We start from the raw sequence: 23062 nt of genomic DNA on the forward strand, positions 1-23062 counted from the left end.
TATGTCTAGTTACCTTCTCTCTATCTTGAGTGGATTAATACATGACTTTCACTTACCAATAGAGAAGAGGCATCAGATCAATCCTCTTGCCGATCAGGTAAGAATGTGATCATTAAGTTGATCAAGGGCTCAGTGAAGCCACAACTAAAGTTTTCCTCTTTGATAAGAGGACTTCTAAGATGAAAAAAGTATAACTACATGAAAAGTATAATCTAAGATGCATCTATTACTAGACCTATCTTTACTAAAGGAAGGATTGGTCCTTCTCTCAATCAAGAGAAAGCTTAATGACAGTAAAAGAAATAGAAGTATGTTGAAATTGGAATAAGATAAAGGAAATAGTTCCAAGATCTAATCCTTGTTCGAGCAAATGTATACAAATAAATTCCCATTAAATAGTTAACAAACATCCAACTACAAACATCTCCAATTCATAATAAAGCATACGCATAAGGACAATAATATTCATGCCAAAATACTGAAGTAGTTTAAATATATGACATGTAGAAAGTAGGACATCTATAAGATTAAACCATTAGATAGCTAGCAACTCAAGGAGATAAAGGTATGTCCTTAATAAAGTTCCGGTTTTGAAACACATTTTATATTAAACCTGCAAGATAGCTTGACTAGATTCTAAATGAGAATTTTAGTAAACAGTCAAAATTACTATTGAAAAGCCACATACATACTCATACACCAGAAATGATATCTGAAAACTAAAGCATTTACTTCCAATAATAGAGAAAAAAGTAGTGCAATGAAACCAATTACAGAAATAAATATTATTATAAATATGAATCAATTTACATAAAATAATAGAGATATACAATAGTGCAAGTCCTCTGCTCCCTGTATACTCGATTCCCTTCCTTGAAAGATGGATCAGCTCTCACTACAATAGTGTAAATGAATCATAGATTACATCCTGACAAACAGGTTTTAAGCCTAAGCATTACTCTTCCTTTTTTCTCTTGGACTCGAATCCCATTTATCACAATCAAAGATGGGTATTGATACATGGTGGAAATATTAACAGTTTCCCCAAATCTCTCCACAATCAAGTTAATTATAGCATAGACAGATTTAATTGAAATTGTGGCCGAAATTCATATGAGTGTAGTGAAAAATGGATTTCCCAGTTTGGTTTGTGTTAATAAGGATGATCTCACTTGTCGCCTCCTTGTTTCATACTGGTAGGTGACAAAAGAATGATTCAACAACTTTCTTTTATTACAATATCCCTCTACCATATGGAGGAATTTCATTGGTGATAGACTAGATCTATTTCAATACTCACTTTAATCAGAAACAAATGTTATAATAGAAAAAAGAATGAGAGTTAGTCATAAAAGTAATAGAAACAATAATATGCAAACAAACTCTAATTATGCCCAAAATCAATAGAAAAAACAAGTAGATTTTTCAATTAATATGACAGTGGCCCGTGGCAGTGAAAAGTAGCAAGAGCTAAGTGGTATCGAAGAAATGGATATCAGTAGTTTTAACAATGATCACAAGAGAAAAATGTCGATAATGGATGCTGTGATATGGAGTAGATGGTCATATGCGATATTATATTAAATCCATTTAATAATGCTATCAGGTCAATTATATCAGAGGTGTGAATTAGAGATTTGATATCAGAGCTTTTGTATCAAAGGTGTCAAAGGATAACAGCCGATTGGAAAGTCCCGATATGAGAATTATGATATGAATAGTGGGAGGTTTATCAGAGATAATATCTTTAGCAATATCAAAAATTGGACATTGGAAGAGATGATTATCAGAAGTTGGAAGGACTGGCATATTTGGATATCGACGAGATTGGTATATAGGAGGTCGACAATGAACAACCCCGATATAAAGTTTCTTGGGTGACGTGGCAGGCGGAGATCACAAATCATGACTGTGAAATGGTTATGTTGTGTAAGCCCTTTATTAAACCTCATTAAATTATTTATCAAGCGGAACAAAGGTGGGGACATATCAAGGTTTTAATATATCACAAAATTTAAGCATTCTAACCATGATATGTGATATTTGTGATATTCATCAACTACATCCACTTGTTGCATAAGATGGAGGCCTTGGATATCGGAAGGGATTATATCACAACTTTTGGGTTGATGCTCTCTAATATCCAGAAGACTCAAGGTTTTGATATGTGTAAGCTTGATATATGTAATAGTTTGACTGCCACTTGTATTAAATTTATGAATGAAGTTTAAATGTTTGTGTTTCAAAACAACTAGCCACTTGTAATATAAATGGTTTATCTCTAATATTAATTTGAAATAATAAAGTCACTTTAACATTGAATCTTGTTCTTGGGGGCTATGTAAGGGATAAAATAAAACAAAAAGTAATGTACATTATATACATCCTACAAGGCCAAAGCAGTGAAAAACATCCAATCTTCAATTAACCGCCATTTACAAACCAAATGTCCAAATGAGATCAAGTCAGTTATGATAGGAAGATTAAAAAAAAAAGAACTCATTTAGGCCATCCAAATTCTCCAAATCAAATGGAAATATGACCAACCATTCAATCAAAGGGTCTCCATAGTGAGAATGAAGTGAATAATGGGGGGGTTTTATTTTTACCACAACAATTCCTTGTATCAACATGAAATCATCCTCTATTATCCTGGATGATCCTTGGATTGTACTTGACGAAACTAACATCCAAAGTTTTAGTGACCATGGGTCTCTTAGCCTCGTTGAGATAGATTATGAACCCATATATTTGGCTTGTGTGACTTACACATTTTGTTCAATTAATTTGGTAGATTTATCACTACATTATGGCACATCTTTTGATCCTTTTTCTCGAGTATTATCTATTAGTGAGAGAATCATGTAGATCATGATGCCATATCATGGGCCATGGGATGAACATCACCATCATTCCTCCTTACCAGATCACATTGACGATAATACTAGTGTTTTATGTTTACCTAATTTTATCGAGCCTTTTACAAATTCTATCTCCATTCATGAGGTCAACCCTAAAAAGAACCTTTCAAATATCAAAGAGACCATACCTCTCAATATATCAATTAAACCAGGAATTTTTGAAAATATGTACACTGGAGTGTCTTGCTCTCTAGCTGAGATCAATATTTATAGATCCATTTTCCATGAGTCTCGAGATGTCTTTGCCCGGACTTATGAAGAAATTCCAGGTATCTAACCAAACATAGTAATACATGAGATAAAAATGTATCCTGATGCCAAACCCATCAAGCAACACCTCCGTCTAGTCCATCCTAAGAAAGTTGCTAGGATTAAGGATGAATTTGAAAAGATTTTACGGGTTTGTTTCATATACCCCGTTCCTTTAACTAATTGGGGATCGAACGTTCTCCCTTTCATGAAGAAACCTGCACGATCAGAATATGTGTCGATTATCCAGACGTGAATCGTGCTTGTCCTAAGGATAACTATCCAACCCCATTTATTCGCCAGATTGTTTACGACTACCCCACTAAGAAATTTATTCGTTCATTGATGGATTCTCGGGCTATAATCAAATCAACATTCTACTGGCAGACCAACCTAAGACTGTATTTGTTTTCCCTTGGGGTAATTTTTCATATAAAAATCTCCCATTCACCTTGAATAATGCTGGGGCAACATTTCAACGTGCGATGGATTATGATTTTCATGATATTAAACATATCCTGAAACCCTATTTAGATGATCTCCTTACTCATTCCAAACATTGGGTTGATTGCCCAATGCATTTGAGGGATATTTTCATTTGTTGTACACATTATAACATTCGAATTAACCCACACAAATGTTTGTTATGTTTAAGTTTTGGTAACATCCTTAGTTTTTTCATTTCAAAACAAGGAATTAGTATTGATCCTATGCAAGTGAAAGAGATCATTGACTTTCCTACCCCTTCTTCTCTTATTCAGTTACAAAGACTCTAAGTGAAAGCTAACTTCCTACGGAGGTTCATTCCTAATTAAACAGAGATAAAAAAATGATTCACTCGTTTACTAAAAAAAGGGTTTCTCTTCCATTGGGAGGACGTTTCTCAGAATGTGTTTGATACCCTAAAAGATGTTTTGGATCAGGTATCACTTCTATAACCTCCTGATTGTAAACACGACTATTTCATGTATCTCGCTTCTACCATTTATACTATAGAAATGGTATTGGTCCAAGAATATGAGATAGCACTGACAATCCTATTTATTATATGAGTCAGAACCTTAAAAATATTGAAACCATATATACTCATGTAGGAAAGTTGGCTTTGGCTATCATTCAAGTCATCGAAAGGTTTCGCCATTACATCTCGCTTAGGAAAACTATGGTAGTTTCAGAGTGCAATCCCATGACATATATAATATCGCATTAATTTCTTGGTGGTAAGCACTGTAAGTGGATCATTATTGTCAAAGAGTTCAACCTGGAATTCATCAAATCCAAGTCAAAGAAATCCTTAGTTTTCACTGAGCTAATGTGTGATCTTCCTTCCCCTATTTTTGGATCTACATCTGAAGATTGTATCCCTCATGAGTCATTGTTTTCGATATCATCATATAAGCCTTGGTGTGGATATTGTTTTATCTATCTTGAGAATGATACTTTCTAACCTAATACATCTCACTCTATGCAACAACGTATTCGATACCAATCCCGAAATTATGTTATTATCAGCGATGCCCTTTACTATTGTGGTATTGATATGATCTTGCAGAGGTGCCTCACCATTGAAGAGGTAAAGAAAAGTCCTTAATGAGTGCCACTCAGTGGCATGTGGCAGACATCTATCTATTTATGCTACCACGCAGAAGATCTTATGTGCTAGTTTATTTTGGCCTACTATTTTTCACAACTGCATCCTCACGGTCTAGAAGTGTCATGCATGCCATATCTACGATCATAATTCTGTGCTTCGCCTACTCTGTTGCATCCCATTGTAGCTTTTGGTACCTTTTCGAAATGGGGTATGGACTTCATGACATGTAACCCTCACTCGTCCAGGGGGAATGGTTATATCATTGTCGTTGTTTACTTCTTTACTAAGTGTGCTGAAGTGATGCCTACATTAAAGAACACGAGAGAAACAATTGCATACTTTTTCTTCAATCACATTATTGCTAGGTTTGGTGTTCTGCAAGAAATAATTACGAATCATTAAAAATATTTCTAGAATGATATGATGACCAAACTAGCTCTTAATTTGGTACTTTCACTTGATTGTTCCACTCCCTACTATCCTTAGGCCAATGGATATGTTGAGGCTATTAACAAAGATATTAAGATTATCCTTCAATGTATGGTAGGGGTCCACAAATCGGACTAGCACTTGCTTATTTACGCTTCCATGTGGGTATAGTGAAGCTCAGTTAGGAATTCTACTGAATTCACACCCTTTCAATTTTTCTATGGTCTAGAAGCCATCCTCCACATTGAATGAGAAATTTTATTGTTAAAACTAGTTTTCGAACTTCTTCCTACCACTTCCGTAGAGGAGGAGAGTCTTTCACATTTCACTCATTTATATGAAACCCAACCAATGCTTCTTTAGCCAACAAAGCTCATAAAATAAATGTCAAGGGGAAATGTGATGAAAATGTCAAGGCTTGTGTCTTCTCGAAAGGAGATCTGGTTCTCTTATATGATGAGGAGGTCAATAAGTTAGGTCCAGGAAAGTTCCAACCCATATGGTTGGGTCCATACATTATCAAGCGAGTCCTTGCAAAAGGGGATTATGAGTTAGTAGACTTTGATGGAGTTCCACTGACGCAGCATCAGAATGGGTTGTACCTCAAGAAATACTATGCTTGATCCCATGTGTAGTACATTGTGTACATACTGTCTATAGGTGTGTTGAGTGTGTTTGTAGTGTGTTTTTTCAGAGTTTCCTTCATTTTTTATTGATCCCTTTTATGTTTTGTTTGTAGATGTCTACTTCTCTTGAAATGTATATTGGTTACGCTAACGTTTCTAGTCGTAGTACTCAGAACCTATCCTTTGCGGCATGGGATATGTTTTCTCCAAATGTTGAGATAGTGAGTATGAAAGGGAGTTGCATTAGTCATGCTAATAACGACATGTCTAAGCATAGCACAGTGGCGGGGCTACTTTTTATGCAATTTTACAAAGTATCCATTGTATAGTCATTAGGCTTGACTCATAGCTCATAGTACTACATATTAGCATATGCCCTAGCTAGTTACGTTTTAGATAGACATTTGCAACGAATGTAAATAAGTTTCAATTCACATCACATCATACTGAAAGATGATAGGAACTAGGAAACACTGAATATATATATCTATATATATATATATATATATATATATATATATATATATATATATATATATATATATATAGATATATATATATATATATTAATTTTAGTTTTACAAAAAATTTGTCCCAAGACACATATGGCTACATCACCGATATAAAAAAACTCCATGAAAAGATCTATGTAGGCAAATCAATGACGCTCATGATAAAACGACACTACATGAGATATCTTGCATAGTAAGCAACCAATATGGCTAGGCACTTCAATAGTGTGTTACTGAAGTCACATCAGAATAAGGTCGACCTTGGTCTCATCAATCCCATGTGTCAACCTTTCCATGTCATGCTCAATATCTGATAGGATCTTAGTTACCTCAAGATCCCGTAGACCATCCCATCCTACCACAAAAACATGTACTTCTTCCACTACCTCTTCATGTGGTTGTCTCTCTGCACGATGTTGGGAACGGGTCCCCGAGGGTCCATTTTGGGGTTTAAAACCCAAGTTTTGGGGATAAAGGCCCAAATTTTGTATAAAGAATGTAAAGTATCCAAATTTTGTGGTCACGGAGTGTGAAGATGTAAAGAATCAAAAAAAATTTCCACCCTTAGTTTAAGTAACTTGTGTCAGATTGATGAGATCCACCCTTGGTCCGCAAATCATGGGATTGTATAAAAAGGAAGTCTTAGAAGAGTCTAAGGAAATTCAACTTGTAGTACGATTTTGGGCAATTGATTGATGTAACGAGTCTGCAAGAGCTAATAGCAAAGAGTCTTAGTGTAGGACAGAGGCTCTGTAGCTATGTGCGCAGAGGCCTAGGGTAGAATTCTATAGTTGAGTGCACGGATTCGTGCACCTGTGTGCATAGGGAAGTTAGAGTCTGTAATGAAGATTTGAACCATAAATAAAGATAACTATTCTGGAGATACCTGTGTATGAGCTCTTTTACTTCTGTTATGAATGTATGTGGTTATGTTATGTTGAAAACTGGGTTTATGATTTAATGCTATATTGATGCATGAATCTAAGTGTTTTACTTTGTCCTATGAATGCAAGTAATAATATCTGTTTACGCAAAGATAATCATAATGCATGTTGAAGTTATCCAATACTTAAGCTAATCTGGGTAGACACAGAAGGAAGGGTAACTATAGAGACCTGTAAGCATCTAAATTTCCTATTTACGGTAAGCGAAGGATGATCACAGATGTTTGCGAAGGTCTCAAAGCCAAATAAGAGAAGTGCATTAATAAGCCCTAAAGGGCTTATTGGTCCATGCAAACCAAGGGTTAGGGTATAAAACGACATCACAATTATGTCAGGGTGTGGAAACTTGGTTCCTACATCCTCCCATACTACTTCGGGTGAGACTTCAGTCCGGGTCCATGGATTGATACTGAAAATGCCAGTAGTTTAGGGATTTTTCTTGGCTAATTAATGTTGAACTTGGGTCAGGGCCCATCAAGCCAACAAATGGTTCCATTGCCAGGACCAAGATCTCAATAATGAGATGTCTGATGTTGCATCATTGGAATCCAACTAAGAAGGAGATTGAAGATTGGTTGGATAGAAAAATTCATGAATTCATGGAACAAGAGAACATGAATCCGTGATTGACGAATGAACAGTGGTTGGATAGATACCTGTGCAAAGAAATACATGAGATCTTCTTTGTTCCTTCAATTTCGAGTTGTACGAGTGGATCGTGAAATTGGCAGATAGCCAAGGAAGGTGGAGGCTTGATGGTCCAATAGTCTAGACTCCGGAGTTAGTGCAAATATTAGAAGCCTATGAAGATAAGATCAGATACGTTGTTGATCACTGGCTTGATCGTATCATAGGAGGGTTCATGATAGAGTTCGCGGTCAATATGTTAGTCAGTTACAATAAAGCAAAGCATCGCCTCTTCAAGTGGTCGGGAGGTAAGTATTTAAAATCCTTAAATACCTAGATTAAGATGCCCTTGTGTGAAAAGTGGGTTATGAAGCTACCTTGATGTTTGGAGCTATGCGAAGTGGAAGGAAATTTAGGAATAAAGGGGAAAAAGGCACTAAATATAGCCCACTAATTGAACCTCCTCTAAGTGATGACGAGGAAGAAACATAGGCATATCTAGAGAGCGATGTTTAGTTAATAAAGCAAGGGTTCCCACAAATACCCCATCCACCCACACCACCTCAAAATTGACCTCTTTTACATACACCTTCACCTAGACTACCACCACTGTTCAATATGGCGAACTCAGAGAAGATACGTGTGTTCAAAAGCGTGGAAAATGAAGATCCGGACGAGTTTTTGTTCATCACGAAGGCTATATGGGAAGCTTAGGGTATCACAGATGATCAAATGAAGAAAGAAACATTGGTTAGTGCTTTGTATGATCACGTGCTAACATGGTAGATTAAGTACTACATTAATAACCCAACATCTGGGTTGGGAGATATCCATTCTACGATGAATAAGGATATCAATAGACCCAAGTCTAAAGAGCAATCAATTGTGGGATCCAAAGAGATCATGATGAATCCTAGTGAGAAACCTTGGGATCTGGATCAGAGATTGAAGTGTACAATCCGCAAAGTTAACATGAATCTAACTGATGGGCAACACCGCAAATGGTTTATGGCTTCTCTAATGCCTCATCTAAGGGTTGCACTGTCACAAAAAAATATTGGGACCCAAGCGAAAGCCTTGGAAATTGTGATGAGATTGCATGAGACACTGATGCAAGATGCTAATCTAGGTTTTCAATAGATTCATGCATAGTTGCAGAACCTTTGTCTAGAAATTCAAAGTCTGAAGAAAGATAGAACAAGTTAGCCTGAGGTGCGCGAAGAAGTTTGGTGGTTGAAGTGCAAAATCCAGGGGCATGACAAAGATCATTGTCTAGTTTTTGAAAATTATGTTGCAGTAGGGGGACCAATGCTTCTGAGGTCAGAAGCCCTAGCAGGGCCAAGTACAAGGCCTGCACTATGGTGTGTAATCTGTCAAGTAGCTGGAAAACATGCGAAAAACAATTGCCATTTGATACAGAAATTTGTACACACATCGCAACAGCTCTTCTGTAAATTTTGTCAATCGATGGGTCATGATGAGCGCAATTGTCATAGTTACGAATTAATGATGGATATAACACTTGCATATAGGGTGCAGGCAGAAACAAGGTCTCCAGACCAAGACACTGTGGGAGCACGAGGCAAGTATCAAGCGTGCAGATGAGGTTAAGGTGGAGGAGGACCTGGTAGAGGTCAGTGATAGGTCATTTGTTACAATTGTGGGGGACCAGGACACTACGCGCGAGACTGCCCAAATCCAACGTGTCTGTCATGCAGCTATTGTACGCAGTTTGACCATGCGATGGAGGATTTCCCTATATTATTAGATAAGATATGCAAAAGGGGGGTGCAGCCTCAACAACTAACTCATAACCTATAGATGATGAGGGTTGAGCCTCGCAAGGAAGATCCTATGGTAAATATTGTGTTGCGGAGTGGAACAACGACTGGTGAAGATAAGGGGAAGCAATTTGAAGAAGGTGAGTGGGTCTACAAAGCACCAAAAAAGAGACAGGGTTTGATCTAGAATGCATAAGAGAAACATTTATGAAAGTGAAGAAAAGCTTCATTGAGGCATCTACCTTAGGAAGTCAAGAGAAGGCAGGTGAAGAAATGGACCCCTCCATGATTACTACTTTCTTAGAAACCTATATAAAGTTGTTGCGTGATAGCAAGGCTTTGAAGGGATTGTAGGAGCTGATCAGTAGGTGCACTGGGAAGGAAAACACTATTGACAAGCCGCGCGTAGTAAAGAATATTGGCAGGCATAAGGAGAGAACGAGACATGAGATGAGGCTCACTACGTAGATAGGAGAATATGAGATGGATCAAGTTATCATAGATCTGGCATTGGACGTGAATGCTTTAATGAAACAAACATGGGAGAGGATGGGGAGACCTGCGCTACAGTGATCTCCGATTCACTTAAGAATGGAAAATCAACAAAAAATCATCTGCATGGGAAGATTGTAGGGATTAGCAGTTAATATTGAGGGCGCAAGAGCATTAGCTGATTTTGAAGTAATAGACGTTGTGGATGAAAACAATCCCTACCCCACGCTCCTTGGGATGGATTGGGACATTGACATCAATGGGGTAATCAATTTGAAGATGCGACAGATGATATTTGAGAAGAAATCGCTCCCCATAGTGGTGCCACTAGACCCTGTAGAAGGACCGCGCTTTACTGAACCAGTGCGCAATTATGAAAGTGATGATGATTTGGACCAAATTTATAAGATAAGAACGTGAGATTAGGATTGGGTGAATCCGACAACAGATGGGCGTATTGCATGGGACCGTGAAATTTCCTGCACATCGGATTCAGACGAAGAGTTGGAGCACTAGCAAAATCAACTGCATGAAGTATCTATGCTGCGCTGTAATATGATGACCCAGTCGTTGCATTATGTATCATCAGAGGTAAGAAATCTTCCTTACTATGATGGTTTAACAGATGTTGATAACTTTTTGGATGCATTCAAGAGAGAAGTGCCAGAGAAGCATCACTTTCAGGCCTTGGATTGGGCTTGTCGGCTACACCTACAAGATGGTGGGGCATGCATAAGGACAATTTTGATGATTGGCGCATGTACATAAAGATGATGAGAGTTTGGTTTGGTCGCCCACAAGTGCGGCTAACAAAAAAATATGATGGGAGGAATGACCCAAGTGACGATTTGACCAAATGGACTGAAGTGCATGGAGTGGAGCCTCAGCTAGAGTTGGTAAAAAAAATTTGTCATACGTTGGATGTTATGCCGATGAATTGGTACTTGGAGATAGAGCTCCACCATGTCACTAAAGAATGGGATGTTTTGTGCTAAGGATTTTTTATGATGTTCAACTTTGAGGATGGGTTTGAATTTATTGATGAAGCGTTGTGGGAGGTCAAGGCATCGATCTTTAGGATACCACAGCATCCTCTAGATTTGATTCAACCTAATTGGACTACCTGGTTGAGTCACACACTAGAGTGCTACAATGTGATAGAGGAAGAAGAAGACGAAGATCCGAGGAAGATTAATATTCTAGAGACTGAAGGTCACCACAAATTTGAAGGACTGTAACTAGAGAAAACAAACATCACCGCACTTCTCAAAACTAGACAGGTGACCATTGGCAGAAGCAGAGCCAAATTTTTCAAAGATTGTGGAATACTAGTTTGATGCAATAGTAGATATGGTCGTCGAATTGCTCCGCGAATATCAGGATATGTTCCCTAGAATGTTTTCAAATCTAAAAGGGATAATAGGGGACTTGGGTGTCATGAAGATCACTCTAAAACCGGATGCGAAGCTAGTTAAGCAAAGGCCTTATCGCCTCAACCTGAAGTATAAGGAAACGGTCCACTTGGACTTGGATAAAATGCTTGTAGCAAGCATCATTGAACCAGTAGAAGAGTCTAATTGGGCAAGCCCAATGGTAGTTCAGGACAAGAAACCGAAGGATGAGATATGGATATGTGTAAATATCCAGAAGTTGAATGACGCTAGTGTGCATGATCATTTCCCAACTCCATTCACTGATGAGGTGTTGGATAATGTTAGTGGCCAGGAAACATATTCGTTTACTGATGGATTCTTAGGGTACCATCAGATGAAGATTGCGCGAGAGGATATAAGTAAGACGACCTTCGCGACTGAATGGGGATGGTTCCAGTATACTATGATGCCTTTTGGGTTGAAGAACATGTCAGAAATGTTCTCATGCGTAGTCATCGTAACGTTCAAAGATTTCATTCACAAATTTTTGGGGGTATACTTTGACGATTGGACAGTGTTTGGCTTGGTAAAGCGCGATGTAGCAAGTTTGCGATTTATGTTCGATACATGCCGGAGGTACTAGATCACACACAGTCTGAATAAATGTTTGTTCTATGTCCCTTTTGGGATCTTGTTGGGTCATGTGATATGCAGACAAGGCTTGATGGTAGACCCTACAAATATTGTGGTTATAATCAAGAAGTGTGAAACAGTTGTGCGCGACGTTGGGGTACACAAGGCACTATAGAAATTTCATCAAAAGTTATGCCCAGATCACTGCACCGATGGAGAAACTATTACAAAAGGATACTACATTCTACTGGAATGAAGAATTTTAGAGGAGCTTGGATGTGCTAAAAGAGAAAATGGTCACCATGCCAATCCTAGTCTTCTTGGATTAGAAGAAGGAATTTCATGTGCATGTGGACACATCATGGATTGCGCTACGAGTAGTACTGACATAGGCTAGTGGGGAAGAATTGGATCATCGTATAGCATTTTGAAGTAGGAAGCTATCTAAAGTTGAGAAGAATTATTCAACGACAGAACGCGAAGGTCTAGCCATGGTATCTGCATTCAAGAAGTTTAGGAACTACTTGTTAGGTGAACACTTTAAGATATATACAAACCATTCTGCATTGAAGTACTTGGTGAACAAGCTTTTGTTGGGGGGGAATATGCAAATGGTTGTTTTTGTTTCAAGAATATAGTTTTGAAGTTATTGTGAAAATAGGATGATTGAATGCCGAACTGAATCATCTGTCCCGCATTGAAACTGGAGAAGAGCCTACTAATTTGGAGGAAGGACTACCTGATGTGTAACTCTTTGTAGTACACGTCACGGATAGTCACTTTGAAGATATTATACACTTCTTGTCGACAAGAATGGATCTAGAAGGATATACTACCCAACAAAATAAGGAATTGGTGGTGCACGCGACAGACTTTTCTATCATTGCAGGTTACTAATACAAAATGGGATCAGATGAAATACTATGACTTTATGTGCCAAAATTTGAACGAAATAGCATCCTTGTTGAGGCTCATGGAGGAGATGCGGGAGGACATTATGTGGGAAAAATAACCACGCAGAAGATTGTACATGTTGGGTTGTGGTGGTCGGCACTGCATAAGGATTCAAAAGCATATTGTAGGGCATCCGATGAATTCCAAAGGAGTGGCAGACCATCGCGGAGCAATGAGCTTCCTCTGAATCTATAGATATCATTACAACCATTCAAAAATGGGCGATTGACTTTGTAGGACCAATTTAGCCTCGGGGAAAGAAGCCGAGTGTGCGATACATCATCACTGTGACTGAGTTTTTAACTAGATGGGTGGAGGCGTAGCCTGCGAAGGACTCTACAAGTGCAACAATAGCAAAATTCATCTTTGAGTACGTGCTGACGAGGTTTATTTTTCCTCAAAAATTTTATGAGCGATCGCAATACGTATTTTCTTAATGAAAAAATCAATGCGTTGACAAAGGAATTTTAGGTTTACCATGAGAAGAGTACACCATATCACCTGTAGGATAATGGAATGGTAGAACCATTTAATAAGATACTGGAGAGCGTGTTGACGAAGGTTTTCAATGCACGAATAAATGACGTGGATGTGCATGTACCCGTGGTGCTATGGGCTTACAGAACAAATTATAAGAAGCTGACTGGACAAATGCCTTTCAGGCTAGTTTATGGCATTGAAGCTGTGATGCCAATGGAATACATTGTACCTATTCTATGCATAGTGGCATTCACAGGAATGGCGGATCGAAGAGCCTTGGAAGAAAGGATAGCACAATTGATACAACTAGAAGAAGATAGGTTTTTGGTTGCATTCCATTAGCAAGTTCAAAAGGAGCATGAAAAGGCATGGCACGATCAGCACATCAAACTGTGCATGTTCAAGGTAAATGATTTAGTGTTATTATATGACATCAAGTTTGATAAATTTCTAGGAAAATTTTAGATGCACTGGCTAGGACCCTATGTCATCAAGGAGATTACTGATGGTGGAGCATATCAGTTGGTAAATTTGAATGGAGAGGCATTTCTAGGGAAGGTGAATAGTAGCTAATTGAAGCCATACATCGGGGATCCATCTAGATGACTATATGGTGGAAGCATAGTCTTAGCGATTGTCTAGTCAATTTAACGTCTTAAATTGCTCTACATAAATTATCAATCCGGGTATCGTAAACTGATGAAGTGTGGTGCACTATATGTGCTTAGTTAACCTTTTTCTTACTTCGTTGTTTTATAGTTTATTTTGTTTATAGTAATGGTTTTATAAACAAATGAGTGATTTGTGTGTGTATGGTGGTTTCTAAATGAGTGAGTGTGTGTAACTGGTGGTTTCTAACTACCTTCTAAACTTGCAAAGAAAGAGCTTGAAAGAAATAACTTGAAATGAAACTGAAAGCAAAGCATAAAAACCACTTTCTAATGGCACTAGTCACTACTCATGCTGCTGCAAAAAAAGTAAGAAAAACCACTTTAAAGACCAATTATAATGATCATCTCTTCCTAACTCTCTGCTTCCAACATATAGTACTATGTGAAACACGATTAAGAAGTAGTTAGAAATAAGTCTAAAAAGTAATCAAGCTCTAAGATGACAAATTATAACACCACTTTGCCTTTCTCCAACATTCTGCTTCCAACATACATTGTAATGTGTAACAAGTGAAGAAAGAGTTAGTGATATAAGTCAAAAACTACTCAAAGCAAGCTGCGATTTATTAGTATTCTGATCTCTTAAAGATGAACAACTTATGATAAGGATACCATCAATATGTTAGCATACAACTTGAGAAACTAAACTTAGAAATCAAGCTAGAAAAATAAAATAAAGGCAGCAACTTATGAATATGACAACTGAAAATACCATTAGAGATAAAGCAAATACAACAAAGACATCTGTACAAGGCAGGGGCCCCCTACCACCTATGAAATCAAAGCAAAATTAAACACACTTGCATAAATTAAAATTGCATGAATGAAAATCTAATCTACCTTACATTCTACAAAGCAGTATTTACAAAATGAAATCTACTCTACTTACATCCTAATATGCTCCATGACATCTACTTCACATCTCCTTCCATGTTGAGAACATCAAAGCTTTATTCAATTTCTTCAAAAGTACAAAGTACAAAAGTTTTCAAAAGCCATGGGACTAACAAGCTAAAAGGACTAAGAAAAGACTAAAGGAAAGACTAGCAAATGAAGGAGAGAGATCTCCTATTTGTACAAAAAGATGAGAGCCATCTCATTAATGATAGTCCATGAATCTCTCCCTCTACCTCTAGAGTCCTAATCAAAATAGGAACTGATAAGACACATGTATTTTTAGAGTTACAATACAATTAGGAGATGTGACACATATCCTCATGATCCCATGATTCTTTCCAACCAAATTCGAATTTGGCTTTAGAGTGACACATAAGGGTCTTCTAGAAACCTCCTTTCAACCTACACATGTCAACCATCTCAACCCATTTGTTAGGTATAAGCATATGCACATTATTTTCTAATGTTTAACCACAAATTCACTTAAAAGGCTTAGAAATAATAAATATTGGAAAAACATAAAGGTGGCCCAATGATAATGAAAGTGGGATGAATGTGGTGACATAGTAGTGAAATGGAGGTGAAATGGAAGTGATATAATGGACATAATAGTGAAAGTGTAATGCAAATGAATGACATTTTCAAGACTCAACATACCCCCCAACTGAAGATATTTCATGTCCTCATGCAATATATATTACATTAACTCTTTTGATCCTTGAGCTTTGGCTTAACTTTGCATGATATCATTTGATAACTTCATATTTCTGCAAAGTGTTTCACTTGAATTGCAACATGGTTGGTTCTTGTGTTACAACCATTTTTTTTTTCTTTTGTTGTCTTCTATTTTGATCTTTGAACTTTGCATAATTATATTTTGATTATTGTTGCAAAGTATATCTTTATTGGATTGCATGATGGTTGGTTCTTGTGTGACAACCATGATTTTGTTTGTATCCAATTTATTCTTTAAGCACTTTTTTCAAAAGCCATTGTATGCTCATAATAGCAATGTAATATTTAATATATGTTGGAAGTATGTAAGCTCTTGAATATGATATGGACATGGCAAGATATGAATATAAATGTATTTCCCCCCCCCCCAACTGATGGTATTGGCAATTTTATGAAATGAGGAAGAGAAATGTTTTTCCAACAATTATCATTCTAGCTTTTTATGGATTTCTATGGTTAAAAGTTAGAAAATGTCGTACCTTCACTTACCCTTTGGAATGGATGAGTTGTATGTGTAGTGGCTGAAAACTTCTGATCATTTTCTTCTTCAAGTGGCTGATCAAGAGGAGTCATGGATAGAGAGATAAGATGACTTTTTATTGCTTCTACTAAAACTTGCTGAATCTGCTCCAAAATGCTGAAAATAATAGTCTTCATGTCTTCAAAACTCATTGGCACAATTCCTACTATGTGAAAAGATGTTCTGATGTCGAACATAGTAGGAAATTGTTGGCTTAGTGGCCTTTAATGGATGCCACTAGTCAACACGAGCACTCTCACCATTGATGACAATGAGAGTCAAGATGCCCAAACACATCTTGCTAGGTATGAATGAATTTGCTGATGTCGAGTCACCTAGAAGATCTAACGAACAAGGGACATTAATGTATTCCCATTGTTTGTCAGCATGAGGACTTGCCATTAAGGCATGCAAGCCTCAAGGTGTTTTTACAAAGAAATTAGACTCAAAGGACTATGGACTCAATAATTTGCATTGAAGCAGGGCTTATTTGCGGAATGAAAATGACAAGGAATGGAAAATGAAAATGGAAAATGGCAATGGAGAACAGAAATGACAATGGCAATAAGCATGTGAATGAGCCTCTTGCTTTTATTGGTGGGTTATGAATGGACAAAAAGAGATGGAAAGTGTATGTGAATGAAAATGGAAAATATGGGGTGGAATGAGGTGAATGGTTTATTATGAAGTATGGATGTGATGGATGGATGTGATGGAGACAATAGTATCTGAAAGTTTTTCAAGTGTTTGGATCTGATTTTGTATCAACATATTTCCTCTTTGTTGCTGATCAAATTGGTCTCTTAGAGAGACACCATTCTCTTGTAGTCATTTGTCCTTCCTCTTGGAACCTGCAAAAAACTAATACTTCTTCTGCAATGGAATGTAAGATTATCAAAGGAGAGAGGTGGCCAATCTCTCTAGTTATGATATTTACACACAAAACTAAGAATTTGTATTAATGAAACAAGTTCTCAAAGGAAAAATCAAAAGAATTTATACCTGCTTTGGAATTAGTGCCTCAAGTTGATGTTGCTTCTTTTCAGCAATTTATTTCATTATTTGCCATTTCAAACTCTAATGATATATTTCTCATTGTATAGATCTTGTTGAGATCTTTCCAATGGTACTTAAATCATCAAAATCTGATTTTGTATGAGAAAGATAGGCTGATTTGAACAATGAGGTTTTTCTGGCTGTGGAATTGGGGAACAGCTCTGTAGCTAAAAATCTTGAATAAAAAGTTAGCCATTCATCTTTCATTATCAGTCCAAAATTAATCAATACCTTCATAAAAGTGAGAAAATAACTTGTTCATTTCATTGATTCAAAATTATTATTTTTTCTTGACATGTATCGACTTAGTGTGGCGACTTTGTGATAATACACAATTTGACTTCCCTTTGACCGGGGTCTTTTTCATCAAATTTGATCGAATGAATAGGACACCATCCATGTACTGACATTTCCCTAGCTATCCATGTGACTTGTTTTGCTTGATGACACCTGCAACCTAGAGTTTAACAAAACAGCTGCGGAATCTGGGATTGGCTGCGGAAACGCTGTATTGGCTGCGGAAAGTGCAGAGTGTAGAAAGTACTGTGAAATGGAGTGGCTGTGTGCGTGGAAAAGAAAAAAAATGTATCCCTTAACTAGTGCAATTCACGGTTCAAAATACTCAGGGGCACGTATTCTTCTCCAGAAATCCTCGTAGTCATTGTTTACTTCTGAAGCCAATAACAGTTCACAAACTTTTTCTTTGGTTGCAACATTCCGGCCTGCCCCACAGCCCATTGCTGTAGCACCACCAACAACATTTGCCAATACTAGAGTGGTTATTATAGGCATCAAATTTATATAACCAACAACAATAGCAGCTGCAAAGCTATCTCCACATCCTACAGTATCTGCAACATCAACCTTCAATGCAGGTGCATAGAACAATCCTTTTGATGTCACCATCATTGATCTGAAACAGTTGTGCAAGCGGCTCACTTTGTTTTGACTGATTGTCAACTACACAGAAATAAGAATACGAGCCCATGCCAACTATAGCAATTAGGGGTTTAAAACAGAGCTGCGGAGTTTACAGCAAAAACGAGAGCTGAAATGGTGTGAAGGTGAAAGAGTGGAAGACAAGCACGGGAGTGAGTTCGAATGCATGCAAAAATGGAGTGATAAGGGAATGAAATACATGTTTCAGTTTTTGGCTGCGGAGATCTTGGTGAAGAAGAGCCGTATAGGTTTTAAACAGTGTCGTGTTCAAAACAAACAGTGCCGTGTTCAAAACAAACAGTGCCGTGTTAAACAGGTGTTGGATGAATGTTTAAAACAAGAGATATGTAATTTGATTGATGTCCAGCACATATTTGACTCCTAATTTGATTTATCTTCTTCAGGCACGCTGCATTAAATTACTGCTGTTCATTTAATTAAAACTCTGTTTTTTCTCACGCGGCACTCAAAAATACACTCCGAAGAACCGCAGATTTCTCCCAGACCGCTACGAATTTCCTCAAACGGTTTCTGGGTTATCTAATTTACCCACCTAGCAAAAAAAAACCCATGTTTTAGTTTTTTGAAATTCGTCTCTGTTTGGGAGAATCGAAGGTGTGAAGTTTGACGTTTTTCAGGTTTTGCGTTTTTCTGAGTTAACTGTTCTGTATTTTGATGAATTGCTGCATTCGGCTTTTTGGCTTGATTTACTGTTTTGCAGGTGTATGCCAAACGTGTTAGAACCTCTGTAATATGTTCCCTTTTCGTTTCCTTCGGCAAAACCCTTGTCTAGACTCTACACGTTCTGATACTGATCGAGGGAAGTAACTTACTTAGCAGACCCAGTCCATGGTTTGGTGCCTAAGCAAGCCCGAATGAAGAAATCTATTGAGTCACTCTTGCTGCTGCCCCGTAGAGCAAGTGTGTGCGGCTGTAAGATTAAATCTCAGAGGGAAAAATCAATAACAAATGAATCAGTCAAGGGAGGAGATGCTAAAAAAAATTCTTTCCAAGCCTTCCAATCACAGCATTTGTATGGTATACGCCTGACTGCAATAATCTACTTCTTTTCATGGTGTTTCCGAAATGCTTTCTAAATCCTAAGGACAGCGATCACTTCAAAAGTTTCTTCTTTGGTTAGACCATTGCCAGCTGATTCAAATGTCTTTACTGTTCTTGAAATGCAACTTGAATCTTGCTGCTGCCTCAGTAGTAATACGAACAGCAGCAAGAGAATCTCCCATATAGAGTTCATCTTCTCTTAGATTCTCAAAAATTTCAAACTCATTAATCATTTTCCTTGGCTCATTGTTATTATATTCTACAAGATATCCAGTTAATCCTTCATATCCTTTCTTTGAAAGCCATATCAGCAAGAGTCCAACCAAATCCCAAAAACACAGAGTTTTTATTTTAACACAGCAGTCCATGCAATTCGATCTATTTTTTTCTCTCAGCCACAATGGAAGCTAGGATTGAAAATAGCTATAGATTGTTTTTCTCTTTTCTTCTTCTCTGAAATTGTAAAATTTTATAAAAAGGATTAATGATTTTCAATTTCAGGCAGCAAATACTTCAAGAAAAACATGCTAAAAACATGACTTTGACTGAGGTCTTAGGCTGGTTTTTCATCGATCTGAGCTGGGTGACTAGGATAGGATCCATGTCGGGACGATTCTGGAGATGCCCATGTGGTCGGTTTTTTCATTAGATGCCTGTAACCTGCTAAACCTTGAAACAGCTGCGGAATCAGGCAGTTTCCGCAGCTAAGTTGCAAAACCTTATTTGAACAGGATACAGTGTTTTGAAGACCACTACAAAGCAAAACCAGACAATTTTGGACAATTTGAACCTATCAAAGCAGTTGAGTTTTATTTATTTTTTTTTTTTTATCATTTTTTTTTTATTGAATCAATTGAAATGTTGAAGTTATTTTGTCTCCTATTTTTTTTCTTTTAACAATCCTTTTTCTGATCCTCTAGATCACACAAGGTGCAGGAGGAGAGCATACTCAAGAATCATTAACTTTTTTTTTTTTTTACATAACAATCATTTTTCTGATCCTCCAGATCACACAAAGTGCAGGAGGAGAGGATACTCAATAATTGTTAAATTTTTTTTTAGATGTAAGAAATAAGGTCTCCTAATTACACTTCCCCGGCAATGGCGCCAAAATGTCTAGTCAATTTAACGTCTTAAATTGCTCTACATAAATTATCAATCTGGGTATCGTAAACTGATGAAGTGTGGTGCACTATATGTGCTTAGTTAACCTTTTTCTTACTTCGTTGTTTTATAGTCTATTTTGTTTATAGTAATGGTTTTATAAACAAATGAGTGATTTGTGTGTGTATGGTGGTTTCTAAATGAGTGAGTATGTGTAACTGGTGGTTTCTAACTACCTTCTAAACTTGCAAATAAAGAGCTTGAAAGAAATAACTTGAAATGAAACTGAAAGCAAAGCATAAAAACCACTTTCTAATGGCACTAGTCACTACTCATGCTGCTGTAAAAAAAGTAAGAAAAACCACTTTAAAGACCAATTATAATGATCATCTCTTCCTAACTCTCTGCTTCCAACATATAGTACTATGTGAAACACGATTAAGAAGTAGTTAGAAATAAGTCTAAAAAGTAATCAAGCTCTAAGATGACAAATTATAACACCACTTTGCCTTTCTCCAACATTCTGCTTCCAACATACATTGTAATGTGTAACAAGTGAAGAAAGAGTTAGTGACATAAGTCAAAAACTACTCAAAGCAAGCTGCGATTTATTAGTATTCTGATCTCTTAAAGATGAACAACTTATGATAAGGATACCATCAATATGTTAGCATACAACTTGAGAAACTAAACTTAGAAATCAAGCTAGAAAAATAAAATAAAGGCAGCAACTTATGAATATGACAACTGAAAATACCATTAGAGATAAAGCAAATACAACAAAGACATCTGTACAAGGCAGGGGCCCCCTAACACCTATGAGATCAAAGCAAAATTAAACACACTTGCATAAATTAAAATTGCATGAATGAAAATCTAATCTACCTTACATTCTACAAAGCAGTATTTACAAAATGAAATCTACTCTACTTACATCCTAATATGCTCCATGACATCTACTTCACATCTCCTTCCATGTTGAGAACATCAAAGCTTTATTCAATTTCTTCAAAAGTACAAAGTACAAAAGTTTTCAAAAGCCATGGGACTAACAAGCTAAAAGGACTAAGAAAAGACTAAAGGAAAGACTAGCAAATGAAGGAGAGAGATCTCCTATTTATACAAAAAGATGAGAGCCATCTCATTAATGATAGTCCATGAATCTCTCCCTCTACCTCTAGAGTCCTAATCAAAATAGGAACTGATAAGACACATGTATTTTTAGAGTTACAATACAATTAGGAGATGTGACACATATCCTCATGATCCCATGATTCTTTCCAACCAAATTCGAATTTGGCCTTAGAGTGCCACATAAGGGTCTTCTAGAAGCCTCCTTTCAACCTACACATGTCAACCATCTCAACCCATTTGTTAGGTATAAGCATATGCACATTATTTTCTAATGTTTAACCACAAATTCACTTAAAAGGCTTAGAAATAATAAATATTGGAAAAACATAAAGGTGGCCCAATGATAATGAAAGTGGGATGAATGTGGTGACATAGTAGTGAAATGGAGGTGAAATGGAAGTGATATAATGGACATAATAGTGAAAGTGTAATGCAAATGAATGACATTTTCAAGACTCAACAGCGATCCAAGCAGCTAAAAGGAGGTGCGGGACTATAAACTACACTGCCCGGGTTGTAGAGCTACGCGATTGGGGAACTATGCGGAATGGAGGATTGTCACAGTGTCAACAAAACCCTAAGGGGAGATATGCTATTGAAAGAGAAACCACGCAGGGCAACCGGAAAGTGACTCTTATGGTCACTGTTCATGACTTGATAGTGCGAAACGACTAAACGAAGTGGAGCAACGACATTTATGTCGGAATTTAGGAGCAAGATCTTTGAAAATATGTCACCACTCTAGCATTTATGAACAGATTTTGGGGCTAATGGTCAGATTCAAATTAGAAATTTCCTATAAACTAGCGATAGCCGCCCAACGCAAAACACTTGAGGTTTTGAGAATTGAGGTGTTGAGCTATCAGGCGTGCAAGAACCTTGACTATTTCAAGGTTTTGGTAGCGAGTTTTGTGTTTGATAAATTTCCAAAGGAAACTGAGAATCTCTTAACTAGCATCATGTCAGCACCGGCGGAGACCACCAGTGTTGGAGAAGAGCTGGAAGCTGAGGGAGCTGCCCTGGAGGTAGCGAGTGTAGAGGTACTTGCAGAAGTACCCAAATCACTGAGGTGGCCCAGGCCGATGCCTACACCAACCAGAGAGGGTCTAAAACCAAAGGAGGATAAGTATAAAGTGGCACAGCCAGTGTGCGCATTGCCTAGAAAACACCTGCAGAAAGAAAGGCCCACTGCAGAGGAGAAGCGCAAGGTAGTAGAACTCAAACTTGACGAGGACATAGAAGATGTCAATATGGGCATGGAAGATGTTGATATGGGGGCAAAAGACATTGATGTTGAGGGGGAAGACCCTATCTCCAAGCTGCTAGCAT

This window comes from Pinus tabuliformis, chromosome 7 (genome assembly GCF_031772625.1).
Source record: "Pinus tabuliformis cultivar Carrire ecotype Pingquan chromosome 7, CPIR1, whole genome shotgun sequence".
Lineage (NCBI taxonomy): Eukaryota > Viridiplantae > Streptophyta > Pinopsida > Pinales > Pinaceae > Pinus > Pinus tabuliformis.